This window comes from Barbus barbus (assembly GCF_936440315.1).
Source record: "Barbus barbus genome assembly, chromosome: 15".
Classification (NCBI taxonomy): domain Eukaryota; kingdom Metazoa; phylum Chordata; class Actinopteri; order Cypriniformes; family Cyprinidae; genus Barbus; species Barbus barbus.
Window position 1 is genome coordinate 23,707,049 of NC_136743.1, and position 19,849 is coordinate 23,726,897.

Consider the following 19,849-nt stretch of genomic DNA (forward strand, 5'->3'; position numbering starts at 1 on the left):
ATATTTTGGAGTTTTTTGCAGATTAAGTCACGTTTAGAGCTTCAATGCAGAAAATCAATAGTTCAGAGCTTCTAAGAACACTAATGCTGTGTTTAATGCAACTAAGCAAATTAAGAAAAATTAAGGCCACAGATGCTGAAAAGCTTCTTTCTCAGTGACAGAAAGTTGCTTTATGCAGTTTTAAGTGTAAAGCTTAAGTATATGAAAGATGTTTCTTTCTCATGAAATGTAATGTTATTTGCAATGCAGAAGACAGATTTTCATGTTTTGGAGCTTTTTGCAGAGCAAGTCGTTAGAGTTTCAATGCACAAAATCACTATTTAGAGCTTCTAAGAACACCAATGCTGTGTTTAGTACAACTAAGCACATTAAGAGAAATCAAGGCCACAGATGCTGAAAAGCTACTTTCTCAGTGAGAGAAAGTTGGTTTATGCAGTTTTAAGAGTAAAGCTAAAGTACATGAAAGATGTTTCTTTCTCATGAAATTTAATGTTATTTGCAATGCAGACGACAGAATTTCATGTTTGGAGCTTTTTGCAGGGCAAGTCATGTTAGAGTTTCAATGCACAAAATCACTATTTAGAGCTTCTAAGAACACTAATGCTGTGTTTAGTGTAACTAACCAAATGAAGAGATGCTGAAAACAGATGCTGAAAAGCTTCTTTCTCAGTGAGAGAAAATTTGTTTATGCAGTTTTAAGAGTAAAGTTTAAGTACATTAAAGATGTTCCTTTCTCATGAAATGTAATGTTATTTGCAATGCAGAAGACAGAATTTCATGTTTGGAGCTTTTTGCAGATTAGGTCATGTGAGACCTTCAATGCAAAAAATCACTAGTTTAGAGCTTCTAAGAACACTAATGCTGTGTTTAGGCAACTAAGCAAATTAAGAGAATGCAAGGGCACAGATGCTGAAAAGCTTCTTTCTCAGTGAGAGAAAGTTTGTTTATGCAGTTTTAAAAGTAAAGCTTAAGTATATGAAAGGTGTTTCTTTCTGATGAAATATAATGTTATTTGTAATGCAGAAGACAGATTTTCATATTTTGGAGTTTTTTGCGGATTAAGTCATGTTTAGAGCTTCAATGCAGAAAATCAATAGTTCAGAGCTTCTAAGAACACTAATGCTGTGTTTATTGCAACTAAGCACATTAAGAGAAATCAAGGCCACAGATGCTGAAAAGCTACTTTCTCAGTGAGAGAAAGTTGGTTTATGCAGTTTTAAGAGTAAAGCTTAAGTACATGAAAGATGTTTCTTTCTCATGAAATTTAATGTTATTTGCAATGCAGAAGAAAGCTCATGTTTGGAGCTTTTTGCAGATTAAGTCATGTGAGAGTTTCAATGCACAAAATCACTAGTTTAGAGCTTCTAAGAACACCCTTGCTGTGTTTAGTGCAACTAAGCAAACGAAGAGAAGGCAAGGGCACAGATGCTGAAAAGCTTCTTTCTCAGTGAGAGAAAGTTGGTTTATGCAATTTTAAGAGTAAAGCTGAAGTACATTAAATATATTTCTTTCTCATGAAATGTAATGTTATTTGCAATGCAAAAGACAGATTTTTATATTTTTGAGCTTTTTGCAGATTAAGTCATGTTAGAGCTTCAATACAGAAAATCACTAGTTCAGAGCTTCTAAGAACACTAAAGCTGTGTTTAGTGCAACTAAGCAAATTAAGAGAAGGCAAGGGCACAGATGCTGAAAAGCTTCTTTCTCAGTGAGAGAAAGTTTGTTTATGCAGTTTTAAGAGTAAAGCTTAAGTATATGAAAGGTGTTTCTTTCTGATGAAATATAATGTTATTTGTAATGCAGAAGACAGATTTTCATATTTTTGAGCTTTTTGCAGCTTAAGTCATGTTTAGAGCTTCAATGCAGAAAATCAATAGTTCAGAGCTTCTAAGAACACTAATGCTGTGTTTAATGCAACTAAGCAAATGAAGAAAAATTAAGGCCACAGATGCTGAAAAGCTTCTTTCTCAGTGACAGAAAGTTGCTTTATGCAGTTTTAAGTGTAAAGCTTAAGTATATGAAAGATGTTTCTTTCTCATGAAATGTAATGTTATTTGCAATGCAGAAGACAGATTTTCATGTTTTGGAGCTTTTTGCAGAGCAAGTCATGTTAGAGTTTCAATGCACAAAATCACTATTTAGAGCTTCTAAGAACACCAATGCTGTGTTTAGTACAACTAAGCAAATGAAGTGAAATCAAGGCCACAGATGCTGAAAAGCTTCTTTCTCAGTGAGAGAGCGGGGGGGGGGGGGGGGGGGTTCTGTGGTATTTCTGAAAATCTTGAGCATGCTTTCACACTTTATTGAAGGTTTGTGATTGCAATGATTGGTAAAATAACAGTGTTTCTCTGTAGAACATTTAGTGCTTTCATTGTAATAATCCAGAAACAATTTGTAAAATAAGGGTTTTGCGCTGTAAAAAAATTCCTGTAAAAAAACAGTCAAATGACTGGCAGCTACAGCTGCCAAACAAAAACCATAAAATTAAAGTAAAATATCGTAATTGAAACAAGAAAAATATCTAAAATAAAATTTTTTTTTCCTGTAAAACCTTTCATGAAAATTTCTGTAAAATTATTTTTTTTTGCAATTAAGGTATTTTATATATTTTAATTTTAGGGTTTTTGTTTGGCAGCCATAGCTGCCAGTCATTTGACCGTTTTTTTACGATTAATTTTTTTTTACTTTTGTAAATGCTGTGATACTGTGATGCTTAGATACCGTTATCATCTTCTTACATTGCTAATTTCACCATTAACTCTTCACCTGAACGGTTTATGTTGCTGTATATGGTATCACTGTAATCCTTGACCATCAAAACATATGGGTAGACATCACCTTTCTGTGTTATCATGTTTGGTTCAGAAGATATGACACAAAATACATCATTTAGTTATGGCGGAAAGTAAAATGGTCGCCATGGCAACCACAAGGTGCAATGACTCCATTTCTGAAACTGTTTAGGGCCGCAAACTATACAATTGTACCAAATTTCATGCTTTTATGAAAAAGTGAACACACCACTTCAAATTTTGCCCATATCACCTGGACTATTAAGGCGTATTCCATACATTTCCTACATCATTGTCATTGTTTACCTTCTATTGGCTGTCTCTCCATCTGCTTCCTGGAGCAGACAATGGGCCTCAAAGACCCTATCATGTCAAAACAGGATGTACAGTTTTACCTTAAATTGTCTGCACATTCCATTCTTCAGCAGGCCTCTACACACCCACAGGCAGATACACGATTGTAATAGTAGAATAACTTGATACATAAATAGCTATATTCACATTGATTATACTTGATTCATTCATATTTTGATTAATAAAACTCTTTCACATTCCCCCCTTTGAGACTTACTAAGTCTCACCATCACTTATCTTTACCCAGAGTGCAGTTTCATAATTCAGTCTCATCCGTTATCACTACCTAGTGACTAAATTGTCACACAGTTTTATCACCAGTGACCAAATTATGCAACAGCACTCTGGCGGAGTATCAGGACCAAACCTCTCCCCCCACACTTGACTAGGAAGGAGTAAAAGATCCTGTCTCCCTTACCCCTCATTTGAAATAAAGCAATGTTATAAGCATGAGCGTGCAATTGGTTCAGTGTTTGCCTGTGGTTGTCACAGTGATGTAGTATACAACAAAAATAAAATTCAAAACATATAAAAATGTAACATCACAAAAAATAGCATAGTTGATCTTCAGCCCAGACAATTTGCGCATTGCCGAGGGCCACCCTTGGGCAGAGATTAGGCTAGCACTTAGGTATGGTTCATCTTTATACCTCTTCTTCACACTCAGTTGAGGTATTAGAGACTCCATCATTTGTCAATGTATGTCACTCCCAGTTGGGTATATAAGGCCAATCCTGGTAATGTACATTTTGGTTACAATTCAAAATCAATTTCTCATCATCTTGACATCTTAGCAGTTCTATTTGCCTAGCTGTGGCTTTGACAACTAGTGATCTCAATAGAGGAAGTACACAGCAAAACAGTAATCCTCCATACAAAACAGTAATATTGCAACTCCTAAAAACATTCCTAATTTAGCTAACCATGCTCCTAACTTTAGATCAAACCAATCCCACATTGGATTATCTTTTCCAGCGTTTGCTTTAAATTCAATCCTTAAGTTTTTTTTATTTGATTATTACTTCACTAAATGCTCCTTCTGGAGCAGTATTATTTGGTATACAAGTACTGCATTGTTCCTCAAACATAACACATGCTTTTCCTTTTTCAGGTAACAAATAATATAAATCTATTCTATTTTGGTATATCATCGTGCTTGTGCCAATAGCTCTCCTAAAAGTGGTAAGGCATGAGGCAGTGTAATTAATCAGTTTTTGCTGATTGTACTTTATATAATTAATCCATTCTGTAATTTAATTTTTCCGTAGTTCAAATTAATATTGATTCAATCCCTGATTTGACTTCATCTCTTGCTTTACCCTCATTAGGTATACCGCTAGATTGACCAATTGAATCTATATAAACTGGGTCTTTTTCATAGGCTCTTTTGTATCTGATTTTCTCTTCGTTGTTTCCTCTTCAAGAGAGATGTGACTAATTTTGTGTGTCACCATAAACCTAGTACATAATCCTGACCATTTTTCTGGTGATGTTGGCAAGAGGTCTTATTCTAATGTACACATCCACCTTATGCAATGCAATATCAATTTAATCAAATATAGGTGGTAGGCCTTCTTTTATTCCCTAAATAGTAATTTCACATTTCCCTTCAAATCTTCCTACATCAATATTTCCCTTTTTCTCATTACATTAACAGTGTATTTTTCCTTGTGTCTTTTGTATTTTTTTATTATTAAGCTATTAATGAGAAGAAACTCGGTAACTCCATTCACTGCGCTGTATTTTGCATGAGATTGCATTACACTGGAAAATTCAAATGTTACGAAAACTATTTCAGGTATGTTCATTCATTTCTATGAAGAAATGGGCAGTTTCATTCATTTCTCTCTCCACCCTCAATACCACGACTGAGGTGTCCTTGAGCAAGGCACCGAACCCCCAACTGCTCCCCGGGCGCCGCAGCATAAATGGCTGCCCACTGCTCCGGGTGTGTGTTCACAGTGTGTGTGTGTTCACTGCTGTGTGTGTGCACTTTGGATGGGTTAAAATGCAGAGCACGAATTCAGAGTATGGGTCACCATACTTGGCCGTATGCATGTCACTTCACTTCATTTCTATCGTCTGTTTGAATCTTTCAGAGAGATATACAGAGTTGGTTGTTTTCGTTCCGTCATATGCATTTGGCTGCCTCCCAATAAAGAAATGGTCTGTAAAAAGCATTTCACTTGAACGGGGCACAAACGTGGGGTTTATTGTAACACTACATTATTTAAACATTTCCATACGCTAGCAAAACAAAATATAGAAAATTTCCTATTATTTCCTTGCCATATCAAAAAATGCCTAGAGAAAAAATGTGCCAAAGTTCAAAAATCTTTTGAAGATATCGCTGAACATTTATTTATTCATTGCAAAAGTAAATTTCTGGCTGAAATAAATTTGTCATCTTGGTTTGTTTAGGCCTATTTAAAGTGAAACACATCTGTTTATTATTTTTCACAATTATTTTAATCTCCAAACTGTTTTAGATAGTTCTGTTTTGCTTCTTATGCTTTGCTAAATAAAAAAAAGTGTTGGGTTGTGCTCCGCTCTCCCCTACACACACGTGATCATATGAGCATTTTCTGCGGTAAACCCCGCAATGACTTTAACAACACTCGCAGCACGGATTACAGTTCACCGGAGTGAGCTCGAGTTTTTATGGACATATTTCATATACTCATCTGTAAATGAAGAGGGTAAAATATAAATATTATTAGTGAAAATTTACAGTTGTACTATAAAATAAAATGGTTATTTTAATACTTAATTTCTGCCATATTTAAGATTAAGTTTACCGAAATGTCAATAGTTTTTTCTCAAATATTTTGGTGGGTCTTGAAATAGATTATACTTGTTTAGGTGGGTCGTGGAATGGAAAAATTTGAGAACCCGTCTTAAAACATTCATCATGAAATATTCTACAACTTGGAACTGTATGAGTATTGGTACAACATATAAGACTGGTTTTGCTTCAAAGCAAACTATGCAGTTTTCCCATTTGTCTTTTTCTGCTGTGTAATTGACCCATTTATACCAATTATTTTCTTCTACCTTTCCCCATAAAACCTTTGAATTGCTAATTTTCTTCTAACTCATATTATGATTATCATCTACAATGTGTCTATTTTATCTAGATGTGTTTTGTTTCTTGTCCAATTGTTGTTCTTTAAGTCAGAGCCACTGCTGAATTCAACCGAGGGTTGACAAGTTGACACTGGGTGCTGTTGGCTACTGCTTGAACTTGTAAAATTAGATGCATTAGGCATGTGGTGATCATCAGATTTGATGTCAGACTTATTCTTTCTACTCTCCTGTTTGTCTGATAGGAGAATGTGAGCTCCTTGTGCATCTTTTTTTGAGCTTTCATCAGTTTGCACTTGTTGTATTATTGGTCTTTTCTTGTCACTTTCTCTCTTATTGTTGACGTTTCCTCTTTCTACTTCCTCTTTTCCATTTGTTGGCCCACATCTGCTCCTAAATATTTTGATCATCTCTTTAACTGTCCCATCAATCATTCCATTCTCACCAGGGTGACTCTTTCCGAGTCGTTGCAATGGTCTTTCCCAAGTTAGCAAGGGAGTGTCGTTACAGGTTGTTGAAGCTGGTTGGTGTATTTTAAGGTGAGAGATGTGGACCCAGGTGTCACTCTGCAACCATTTTGCTGCTCAATTCAAGATTCTCCCTTGAGATCAACACTGCACACTCACTGGTTCTTTATGGTGGAGCAAACCATTCCCTGGCCTTGATAGAACTGCTATCAACTGTATATGGAAACCTTCAGAGTAATCTGTTAGTGATATCAAGCAAGCTCATTTGCTTATCTGGCCAGTTGTCCTTCTTGGTGTGACCTATGGAAATTTTATGTGGGTTGAGGGCTGTCTTGGCCCCTATTTTTGAGCGCTCACAAATCCATTGCTGTCAATATGAGTATAGGGCTAATACCCATTTTCTATAATTTAATAAAGAATTTGGTTTTACTCAGTTATCTGCATCCTTATTATTTTTCAATTAATTTAAAATTTATTCTCAACAATTTGCTAATTCAGTTATCTTTTTGTTTTATAAACTGAGTTCCACTATATCACTGGATAATTTCCTAGGCCTTGCTTGCTCAGCCTTTTGACCTGGAAAACACTCGACCCACTTTATGTTAACAGTCAGAAAGACCATATTTTATCCTTTTGACACAGAATCAGCTCCATCATGATATGCTGAAAAGAAAGTTAGATGTGGGGTGGACAGAGCGAGTTTGCTTTGCTTTGCCTTCCCATGTAAATGCCCTGCACAAGTGTGGCAGTTTTTCTTTCTGCCACAACAATGACCTAGGTACTGACCAGGAAACTTAACCAAATTCATCCATGGTCATTATTTTACTGGCCATAATTTGCCTTGTGGGCCCACATATTAAAATTTGCATGCAGCTGTTTTGTCAAAATAACTGATTTTCCTCAGTGTCTCGTCACCTTCTTTAACTCTATACAACACCATCATTCATACTTTTTCACACTCTTTCACACCCCTCTATTTTTCTCTGTGAGTTTATTAAAATAACGCGATAGAAGCTGCCTCAAACTCAGAACTATAAAGAAATGAAGAATGTTGTGTCTGAAAGCTGTGCGCACCCTGCCCAGAGGTAATGGTACTGTCCAACCCCGAGCGCAAAACACAGAAATAAAGAATAATGAGTCATTTTTATGTTTGTTCAAAAATCATATTCGAACGCAACATTCATCTAGTTCAATATATAGTTCATCTATAGCAAATTGAACAAAGCACTGCAAAGCCTTACACGGAGAGTGGTTTGCTATGGTGTGAGAAAGTCAGAATTGCGAGTTTATATCTCAGAATTGTGAGTTTATATCTCAGAATTGCAAGTTTATATCTCAGAATTCTGCGGAAAAAATGTCAGAATTGCGAGTTTATATCTCAGAATTGGGAGATAAAATGTTGCAATTACCTTGTTTTATTTTTTATTCATTGGCGGAAATGGGCTTCCATACTATGGAGTCATTGTGATTGAACCAAATCATTTAAACGGTTGATTCATTCAGAAACGAAACACTGTCATGTTGCTCAGAGATGCAAAACAGTTCTGTGGCTGTGTTTGGAATTATTTTTGTTGGCGAAATAGAGAAAAAGGAGGAAATATGGTGTCTAAAATGCAAGTCTCTTAAAATTAACTTCTTGTTTAAATTAACTGTTGTATAAAATCAATATAACATTTGCGATCATGCTGACCTTTGGAGAAAAAAACGGCACTCTTCGTGTGATATTACCTCTATATGAAATTTTATAAAATGTATACATTTTCTGCCCCCATATCTTGAATTATGTGATAATTCTAATTGCATTTTAATAGACTGAATCATACAGTGAAAAGGGGTATTCCAAGTATGGTGACCCATACTCGGAATTTGTGCTCTGCATTTAACCCATCCAAGTGTACACACAGTAGTGAACATACACCCGGAGCAGTGGGCAGCCATTGCTGCGGCGCCCAGGGAGCAGTTGGGGTTTCGGTGCCTTGCTCAAGGGTCTCACCTCAGTCGTGGTATTGAGGGTGCCGGACTGAGACTCGAACCCATGACCTTCAGGTTACAAGTCCGACTCTCTATCCATTAGGCCACGACTGCCTAAAGAGCTCACTCTAAATGCGTACAATAGTTAAACCCAAGTTAACTGATTTCACCTAATGTATGTGTACACCCTGGAGGTGCGTTTTGTTTGCTTTTCGCTATATACTCGATAATGTTGAATCGCAAATCGTTAAAACAACAATTACGATATGATCGCAGACCATATATATCGCACACCCTACTGTTTAGATTTGTATAACGCATTGTCTTCTTATCAACCAGTTTACATTTAAAGCTCTGCGTGTTTGCAGGGTAAAAACATGGGTTGATTTTCGCATTGATCCGATCTCTGATCAAAACAACAGGCTTATTGAAAATCCACATTGATTCTCTGCCAGCAGGTGGCACGTTTGGTATTATTATTATTATCATTTAGTCATTTAGCAGATGCTTTTATCCAAAGTGACTTACAAATGAGGTCAACAGAAGCAATCAAGTAAAAACAGATCCAAAACTAAAAGCTAAAACTTTATAAATACTACCTACACACATTTTAAAAATAAAGAAATTAAATAAAAAGGACAAATGCATACAACTAAATAAAAAAACTTAACATTTAAATGTAAAACAAAAAATAAAGCCAAAAACAATTCAAAATATTAAAAGAACAAAAGGTATGAGTATAATAATGATTCTAACATAACACTAAGCCAAACACCAAAAAAACAACAGCTATATGTATATGTACAACCACACACACATACATGCATACATATATATACATACACATTTATAAATTATATATATATATATATATATATATATATATATATATATAATAAATTACATGAGTTTCTGATTCTGCCTTGCAAATTAATGTCCCTTTACGATTTTTGATCCTTACTACATGCTCTAATGTATTAATACTTAGGAAAGTATTTTCTGTGGCCAAGAAAATATCCTTTCTTGGAGTTGATATGAACTTACACAATGTTCGCTGATCGAAGAGATTAGTTGTTGGCAATTTATTTCTGCTACAGTTATTACTGTCAGCCGATATAAATAATTGTAATTAATCAATTATTTATATACAATTCCCTTTCGAGCTTGTAAATTGCTACAGTCATCATCACCCTTAGTTAGCCACACCACATTAATATGGGAGCAGTGCAACCTATTGGTCAAAAGTGATAAATCATTAAATAATATTTCTTGCAATTTTCTTTTATTTTAGCCTTTTTGGGTAAAATCATCTTAAAATGTCTATATATACACTCAAAAGTCTTAAAACGTTTGAACTCAAAATTAATTGCATTTTTGATGGTATAAACTTGCTTGAAACTTTGCACACGCCAGAAGTGGCAAAAATTTACATCTGATATGGGTTTTCAGAAGTGGGCGTGGCAAACTGGTTTGATAGCACCACCTCTACACTTTCAATGAAGTGCCTCTCGAGCTACGTTTCACGCATGTGTATGAAATTCGGTAGACACATGGCAACAGGAAATGTCATATCTTAAAAATTAAAACATACTATAACATGCAGGGATGTAATGATTCACTCAACTCACGATCAATTTTCTCACAAGAAGGTGTCCTTTTATTAGGCTATTGCTGCACGTTTCTTTCTTAAACTGAAATATAACAAAACTATGTGCTCTTTCCATTTAAAATGAGAGGCAACCACCGCATTTTAATCATCATCCAAACAAAGATGCAGCATGAGCAGTTTTTAATTAAATTAGACTGTATAATTTCGAAATTTGAAGCAAAAACGTAATGGTCTGACTTTAGTTTTGTGAAACTATACTACCTTCTTCCAATGTAGCAGATTTTGACCCCGTTACGCCCAATTACCTGCTCATGGGGCGGCCTGATAGTTCACTACCACCAATTGTATACCCAACAACAGAGCTCATGGGGCGGCGGAGATGGAGGCAAAGCCAGGTGCTTACAGATCAGTTCTGGTCGAGCTTTATTCGCCACTACTTACCAACACTCCAAGCTCGTCACAAATGGCATACAGATGTGAGTGACATTTCCCCAGGAACTATTGCCATGCTGGTTGACCCACAACTTCCACGTGCTATGTGGTTAGTGGGTAAAGTAGTTAAGACCTTTCCTGGATCAGACGGTCACATCCGAGCAGTGGAGATCCAGGTTAAGAATAAAACATATACCCGACCAGTAGCCAGACTAATCCCTCTTCCTGCCCTTGATGAGCATGCCAAAGACTCGGAACCCCCTAACTGACTGTTCTATTAAAGGAGCAAATATGCTCAACATATTTGGGGGCGGCGATGTTGAGAAGGAATGACCAATCAGGTCACGGGCTACTGTATACGTCAGTAACTTTCAGTTCAGGTTGAGTCGAGGTAACATATAGGGTTCTCCAGAATACGGACTGAATTTAACTTTGCTTGATTGAAAATATATGTGTCCAAGTTGTGCGTTAATGACAACATGTAAGTTCATTTATGATTGCCCTTTACTGAAGGTGTCCTATGATGCATAATTAATAAGATGTTGTGAGTTCGTTCGGGAACATAAGTGATGACGCTAAACCCAGCGCCTAAGATGTTTATTCACCTCACCATATATTTACTATACTTGGATTCAGTGTTCAAATGAACATAACTGATTGATATTTACATTGTGTATAGATGTAGATTTAATGCTGTATATTCCCGTTCTGTAGTTATTCTAGATTACAAGTGCTAGTTAACGGCTTGTGTGATGACGCAGTGGTGATGGCGCAGTGGATAAGACACATGCCTTTGTTGTGAGAGACCCGGGTTCGAATCCACTGTGAGACACCAATGTGTCCCTGAGCAAGACACTTAACCCCCTAGTTGCTCCAGAGGCGTGCGACCTCTGACATATATAGCAATTGTAAGTCGCTTTGGATAAAAGCGTCAGCTAAATGAATAAATGTAAATGTAATGACGCAGCAAATAATTCAATTTATGAGCGTCATGCGCCATCTAGCGTTGAGAAGTGGTGTTACTGCCGAGAATTAATATTTACAAGGAGCAGTTAGTGAATAGTACAAATGCCAGTTATTATGCTGTTGTCGATGTTTCTAATTGTTGTTTATTATTGATTGTTTCAGACCACACACACACACACACGCCTACAGTTACCTTACATATCACTGCTGAAGATTAATATGCCAAATAATGCCCAGTGGTCTGGCTGTGCTGTTTCGTGCTGATCACTTGCTGAACTTCAGTTAAAAACTGTTGATTCATATTCATGCCTCCTGTGTTCTGACCGACGCACCAGTGCGAATGCAACTACCCTAAACCAATGCAATACAGTCCCAAATAACTCAGTTACATGTACAGTTTTGCTGCTTTGGTTGTGTCCTCATTTTAGAGTGACGTAAATGTGCGTAAATGTGCATAGTGAACTGTGTATTGGCGGATTACTTTTACTGACCATGATGTAGGGAAATTTAATCCAAATTTAATCCATTTAATCCACACTAATCTAGCCTACTGTTGAAATTGTTGATCAGCCGTCATTATGTAGAAGTAATTAATTTTAAAATGTACAAAATTTTCTTTTTTTAGCCCAAGTCTTCATTTGTCTTTTATAAATATTGTAATAAATATTGTATCGTGGACTTCTGAGAGTTGTCATGAACTGTTTTTAGCAGCAAATCATTTTCATTCATCATTAAAATGATTTCTGAAGGATTACGTGACATTAAAGACTGGAGTAATGATGCTGAAAATTCAGCTTTATCATCACAGTAATAAACTACTACCCTAAGTTGTCAGTTAAAACATATACTTACAAAACCAAAGATGTGCTCTGTTCTGTTAAATAAGCCTTTGGGTTGTATTTAGCAGCTGTTGAGACACAAGCAGAGGGGAGAAAAATAAGAAACATGACAATGTGAATGAGCCTCTAAAAGGTGTCATACCATCAACATTACTTAAGCAATTAAAGTAAATAATCGAACTGTCTAATACAGTCAAAACATACTTACAAAGCCAAAAATCCGCTCTGTTCTGTTGCTCTTAAAAGTGCCTTTGGGGTGTATTTAGCAGCTGTTGAGAGTGAGACAGAAGTAAAGGGGAGAAAAAGAAGAAACATGACATTATGAGTGGGATATTACACGTCTGTAGGAATTAAGATGTACTTGGTTTTAATTTATCTTTATTGACTAATCAGTATGGCAAATCAGAAATGCAGGATGACTACTATTGATCACTTACAAAAATCAGATATTTGATCACAGATTTTTTTTTTTAATTATATAAATTCCAGAAAGACTCTGCTTAATGAATATGCACAATAAAATCTGAAATGCACTGATGAGTCTGCATAAATCAACACAAGAAGTAATTAAGCCACAGTAAGAAATTTTTTATTATTATTCATTATTATAAAAAGAGGATGGCGGGTCTTTTCTGTCTCTTTAATTGCACGTGCCAGAGGGGCAGCCTGTAAGACCGATTTAATTTTCAAACAACCTGATATTATTGATAATTGTATAATTTGTTAATTTTTCAAGCAATTTAAGTAATGTCAACGTGACACAAATAACACTGAAACGACAAAGCTTCTCTGATAATCCTTTCTTTCAGTGCAAATGACGTCACGCAGACAAACGGCAATTAACAGCAACAACATCCCACCCAGCAAAAACACGTTGAAAAGACGTGGAAAAGACGACAATGCCAGACGTCTAAACAACGTCAAAATGTGGTAGAAAAGTGAAAGGTGAAAAGACGTCTTTTTCGGGTCGTCGAAAAGACGTCTATAAAAAGACGTCCAAATTACGTCTAAATGTGGTTGAAAATTTGAAGTTGAAAAGACGTCTTTTCATGCCTAATTCCAACCGTGAATTCATTATTATAATTATATATGACAAGACAATTCACAAAAGAGTACCAAAACATTTATTGACACATTAAATACATCTTTCACGTAAAAGAAACACATACCTGATCACATCTTAAGTGAATTTGATCAATCAAACATACCATAAATATAACTACAAATAATTGTTTTCTATATGAATGCATTGTAAAAATGTAATGCATTCCTGTGAACAAAATTCAGCATCATTACTCCAGTCTTCAGTGTCACATGATCTTCAGAAAGTATTCTAATATGCTGATTTACTGCTCATGAAACATTTCTGATTATTATCAATGTTGAACACAGTTGTGCTGCACAATATTTTTGTGGAAACTGTGAGATTTTTCAGTATTCTTTGGATAGAACTTTCAAAAGAGCAGTATTTATTTGAAACAATTTCAAATATATTTTTCAAACAATTTAAAAGTCTTTACTGTAACTTTTCATCAAATGAATCCATATTTTCTATATAAACAATTTTTCAAAACAATAAATCTTTAAAATATCTAAAATGTTTATAAAACAGAACAATGACTAATTATAACCACATTAGAACATATTTCACCCAAAAATGTAAAATCTGTCATTAATTACTTACCCTCATGTCACTCCAAACCCATAAGACCCTTTTGTGCAGAACATGAAGATATTTTTAACAGATACCTTGTGTACGCAAAAAACCCCAACAACAAAAAAAGTGCAACAGTGCAACCCCACACTGATGCATCATGGTGCTCTCGTGAACGTGTTATTTTGTAAATAAAAATGCAATGTTTTTTTGTGCACACAAAACATTCACATCACTTCATAAAATTGGAGTTAAACAACTGGAGTGGCAGTTTAATTTAATGATACCTTTACTACCTTTCTGAGTCTTGAAAGTGGTAGTTACATAAACTGTGAAATGGAGGGGCAGAAATTTATCTAAAAAGATCAACATTTATGTTTCAAAGATGAACAAATGTCTCAGAGGTTTGGAACGACATGAAGGTGAGTGATGAAAATTTTTGGTTTAACTAACACATTAGGTACATCTGTTCATTCAGTGGCACCAGTAGATCTCTGCCTGATCTCTGATCTTCTAGTTCTTCTGCTCCTTCCACCATTCCAATCCTGGATTATTGAGCCACGACAGAAGTTTCCACTTTGAATGCTACAGCCTGGCTGTTTTTTCTCCAACATCTGAAGTGAGAAAGAAAACAATAACCAAAATATAAATGTAACAATAAAAACAATAATAAATAAATAATAATAAAAAGCAATGGTTGTCCAAAATGTAAAGTATACATTTGAGTGTTCCCTACTGTTAGGGCATTTCCACCTCAGGGCACAAAAGTGGGAACTGACTTGCAGCATGAGAACAATTTTCTAGAATTTTCAGCACAGTTTTTTGTCACTTCCTATACAGGGCTCCAGACCGTTTTGTGAAAAAATGTTCTGCCAGTGCGTGTAAATTTTGTGAGCGATCGCACTAGCACGACCACCACATTGCCCTACCTCATAAGCGCTGCTATTTCTGTTGCATATGAGAATCATTAAACAGCAAGCGAAACAAAAGTGCAGCGCGGACCGTTTATCAGTTCGGATCAACGCAGCACAAACAAACTTCTCTGAGCTCAGAACAGGTTTACTAAAGAAGCAGTGTTGATTTCGTGACACGGTTACTGTACAGTGCTGCGAGATCCAGTGAGAAGCTCTTGAATTCGCTGCAGAATGAATAATGTTGCCGTGAGCTCTAGTGAGAAGCATTCGAATTCTGCATTATCTGTTATAAATAGGTCAAACAGCACTGACATAGTAGTTACGCTAACTATAACCATGTTGTTGTGGCAGAAATAGTTGAATTTCATTACATTATGCATTTCAGGGTTTGTACAACCTTTTGAGAGAGAAATTCTAGCACTTTAAAGTATTTCACACAATTATTTACAGCACTTTAAAACTCTATAAAGGACATAATTTAAAAGTTACTTTTAAAGGGATGACCAAAATATACTTTGTGGTAAACAAACGCTTTTGTAAAATTAAAAAAAGGGGCATCAAACTAACACAGTAGATGGCAGCAGACGAACACTTATAGGCGTTTAAAAGAGTTGAAAATATTTGTTATCGGTCATAACTTGAGCAGACACTAGACATGGATGAAGCTTTCTAGAGCACATGTGTCGACCCCCGCGTTCGCGCACAACATCAAATGGAGTATACTTTGAAAGGCTATGCGTTCGATTGTACACATATGCTAGCGTATGCGTACAAAAACGAAGTATACTTTGGGATTTAGTTTGTTCATGTGCACACTAGGTTGGAGCAAAACTCCGCATGTAAGTGGACCATGAGAGACAATGTTGAGATCTCCTGCAATATATTCTGAACATGACAATTCAGAAAGGCAGGATGACTTCTAGATTGATGAAGCCGCAGCCCTGCCGAGTTTATTTCCAACCCTGCTCCAACACATATACCATGTAGTTTTCAAATAAGCCTAAATGATTAGATTAGCTGAATCAGATGTGTTTAATTACGGTTATATCTAAACTGTGCAGGGCTGTGGTCCTCCAGGAGCTGAGTTTGACACCCTTGGCCTATCCCAGTTTTGCCTCCCTCCCACTGCTAAAATGTAACTAAGTAATTTTTACTCTGAGTACATTTTAAATGAGCTACTTTTTACTTTTACTAGAGTAGATTTTTAGACTGGTACTTTTACTTGTACTTAAGTAAAATTTCATTAATGTAATGGTACTTTTACTTGAGTAGAATAGTTTAGTACTCTTTCCACCTCTGCACAAAGTTCAAATAATTTTCAATGGTTGCTTTGTCGCGTCCAGTGTAGACACGGTTTGAGAGTGTGTAGCTTGGGTATAGCGAATGGGAATCTACGTCATTGTGCATTGCATTCTGGGTATACAATACAAATCACCAGAGGAAAAAATTACTATTTATGTTAATATTTTTAAGAGCTTCTTGCACTTTATTCGAATAAATGGACTAATATTCGAATCTCTTGTGTTATTAAAGTTTGTGGTCAGTTGTTTATGTTTTTGAAATAAGTCTCATGTTCACCAAGAAAACTGCATTTATTTGATCATAAATAAAAACAGTAATGTTGTAAAATATTATTACAATTTAAAATAACTGTTTTCTATGTGAATATAATGTAAAAATTTATTCTTGTTTTCGCTAAGCATGATTTCTGAAGGATCATGTGACACTGAAGACAGGCATAACGATGCTGAAAATTCAGTTTTGATCACTTTTTAAAACATACTGAAATAGGAAATAGTTATTAAAAATGGTAATTTCACAATATTACTGTTTTACTGTATTTTAATCAAATAAATGCAGCAGTGGTGAGCATAAAATACTTCTTTCAAATACATGACAAATCTGGCACTTAAACTTCAGGCAGTGTATGTTTGAGATATTACTTACAAGTCATATGTTTCATAATGTCTAGAGATGCTCTTCGACAGGAGATACTCTAGTGCACGGCCATCAGTGTGGAAGAATCTAGGAACATAAACAATCTGTCACAGAGCCAACAATATTTATTATACAATGCCAGGTTTATTATATATAAACTATAGCAGAGGTGACATGCAGAAAAGAACAAGAATAATTTACAGAATATACAATATAAATATAAAAAATAAACAACAATGTACATTTTTACGTTTACTTATTTAGTAATGCTCTTACTTATGTTACTTATGTTTGGACATTGAAATAACTAACAAGCAAACAAACACACACACACACACACACATATACATATATATACACACATACACACAAACAAACACATAAATCTTGCAAAATAAAATTACAGATCCATTGTGATATAGGCGAAATATATTGTGAAAGATGCATATAAAGTTATTTAATAATCTTGCTCAGATCACCTGTGTTTTCTATTTCTCTGTCAGCAGCTCCCTTCATAAAGGTTTAAATCAGGAACTTCTGTGTTGTAGAGGGTTTTTTCTGACACTTCTGAAATCACAGAACAAGTGGTATCAATATGTGTTTAAAGATCAAAACCTGTTTTAAGTTTCAGCCCATTTTCACGCTCTGTGTGAGTGATTTATCCAATTAACTGTACAGTGCATACTTTTAGGTTAAATTAATTAGCTTACTTCCATTCATCAGTTGACAAATTGCTCGTCTATAGTTAGCTCTTATAGTTAGCCTGATGCTAACGGACTTTTTCGTAAGACACTCTTATAGTTAGCCTGATGCTAACGGACTTTTCCGAAGACACTAATTAAACCATTTCTATGAAGTAAAACATATCATTTACATGAAAGAAAGTGTCAGGAACAATGGCATGTACTATTTGTGTAATTTTAGAGACTAAACTTACCTGAAATTAGTGAAAACAACAGTGAGAGACGGCGTTTAGCTGTTTGACAGTTGAGCTGCCGCCCCGTTTCCATGGTGACTTCCTCAGCTCCAGCTCAGCGCGCGCACATTAAACGTAGAAGTCACGCAGAATGTCCGTAAATATAATATAATATAATACATTATATTATATAATAGCTTTAGAAACGGTAAACGTGGTATAGAAATAACACTGAAAAAAAAACATTGATTAAAAATGCATTAATTCGTAAACATGTATCCCGAGGAACAATTTTTAAGCTTTGTTTAATGTACTTTTAAAATATATTTCAATATATTTAACACTGCTTCAGATATAGGTCAGATCATTCTTCACTTGCTACATGTGCATGGCTATTTTAGGGCTATACAGTTCGAAATAAATGTGCTTCTGCTAAATTTGGACTAAATTAGACAGACCAAACAAAACCCAATTTTAAACGTCGATTTTTGGGCTAAATCCGGACCAAATCCGACGTACAAAACAAAGACCAAATTTCAACGTCGATTTTTGGGCTAAATTTGGACCAAATCCGACGGACCAAACAAAGACCAAATTTCAACGTCGATTTTTGGTCTAAAATAAGGCCATGACGGGCCGACTTGATTTAGCCCCAAAAACGACGTCCAAATGACCTCTGGTGCTGGGTGGGATAACAGTGTACGGCAAAGACGGGTTGTTAGATAGCACGGAAAAAGACAAAGACAGTTTATGTGAGAAGAAAATGTATATTTACTGAAAAAGTCAATCCGAATAATTTATGACAATTTATTGTTAAAGCGACCGTTAAGAGAAAAACGAAGTGTCCCCCTCAGTATCTACTTCGATTTTATTATTATTCTCTCTTTATATTTTATCTTGTTTTGTTGAGAAGTTATGTATTTATATTTTACTGAATCTAAATCAAACAGTTAAGTAAACCTCAAGGAAGGAACCTTTACCTCAAGGAAGATTTACAGTAACGCAGTAGCCTTTGGGGAGTCCACTCAGAAGTGAGTCCAGCTGTGCGCGCGGTGGGCACAGACCCCACACCTTATATACCCACTGCCAGGCCCGCGTGCAAAGCCCGCCAGATTTTGGCTTGGCACGTGGGCCTGGCAGTGGGTATATAAGCTGGGGTCTGTGCCCACCGCGCGCACAGCTGGACTCACTTCCGAGTCATTTGTAACCAAAAATAAATAAGTAAATATAATTTATTTATTTTGAAAACGTAACGTACATTTATGCAATGCATTATAGTGCTACTAATTGTGTTAAATTACTAGACTTAAAAAAAAAAAAAACTGTTACGTGGTTCCCTAATTAACTGGTGTATATTGTAATTGTCATGGAAAGATGCGGAAGCAGAGATGCAGGTGAAAATATAATATATATTTATTTACAGTCAGATGACACAAACACAGCACAGTCTCTCGGATGGGATGGTGGCGCAGGGACAAGATGGACAGCGTCCTGGTGACGAGTGGTGACGGTGTATGGCAAGCCGTTTTAGCATTCAGACTATCCATAAATATGTTTACAGATAGGAAAAATTGTATTTTGACGAGTGATAATTATAATTTGACTAGTCAGAATGACAATTAGAGATATCTGCAAATATAATTGCACTAGTAAGAAATCGGATTTGAGATATCTGTAAACATATTTTGACTAGTCAAAACTCAATTTAAGATATCTGTAATGATGTTATAGATATCTTTAAAAGACGCGTCATATATCCGCAAATGTAATTAGAGATATCTCTAATTCCGTTTCGACTAGTTGCAATTATATTTGAAGATATCTGCATTGTATTTGCTAGTCCAATCTCCTGTTGCGTGACGTGAAACTACATTTCCTCAGCACCGCCCACAGTTCCGCCTCCCTAAATAACC

General features: G+C 35.7%; 2 long non-coding RNA genes across 2 annotated transcripts in view; one reads left to right on the forward strand and one right to left on the reverse strand.

Annotated features, from left to right (window-relative positions):
• The window catches only part of LOC306881630, a 494,310-nt gene that overhangs the window by 240,446 nt on the left and 234,015 nt on the right, over nt 1-19,849 (forward strand). The window lies entirely within an intron of this gene.
• On the reverse strand, nt 13,621-18,048 carry LOC306881824. The gene is made up of 4 exons (XR_013785167.1): nt 17,958-18,048; nt 17,500-17,587; nt 17,030-17,107; nt 13,621-14,782 (listed from the first exon to the last, which is right to left on the reverse strand). It is a non-coding gene; the product is annotated as an uncharacterized lncRNA (long non-coding RNA).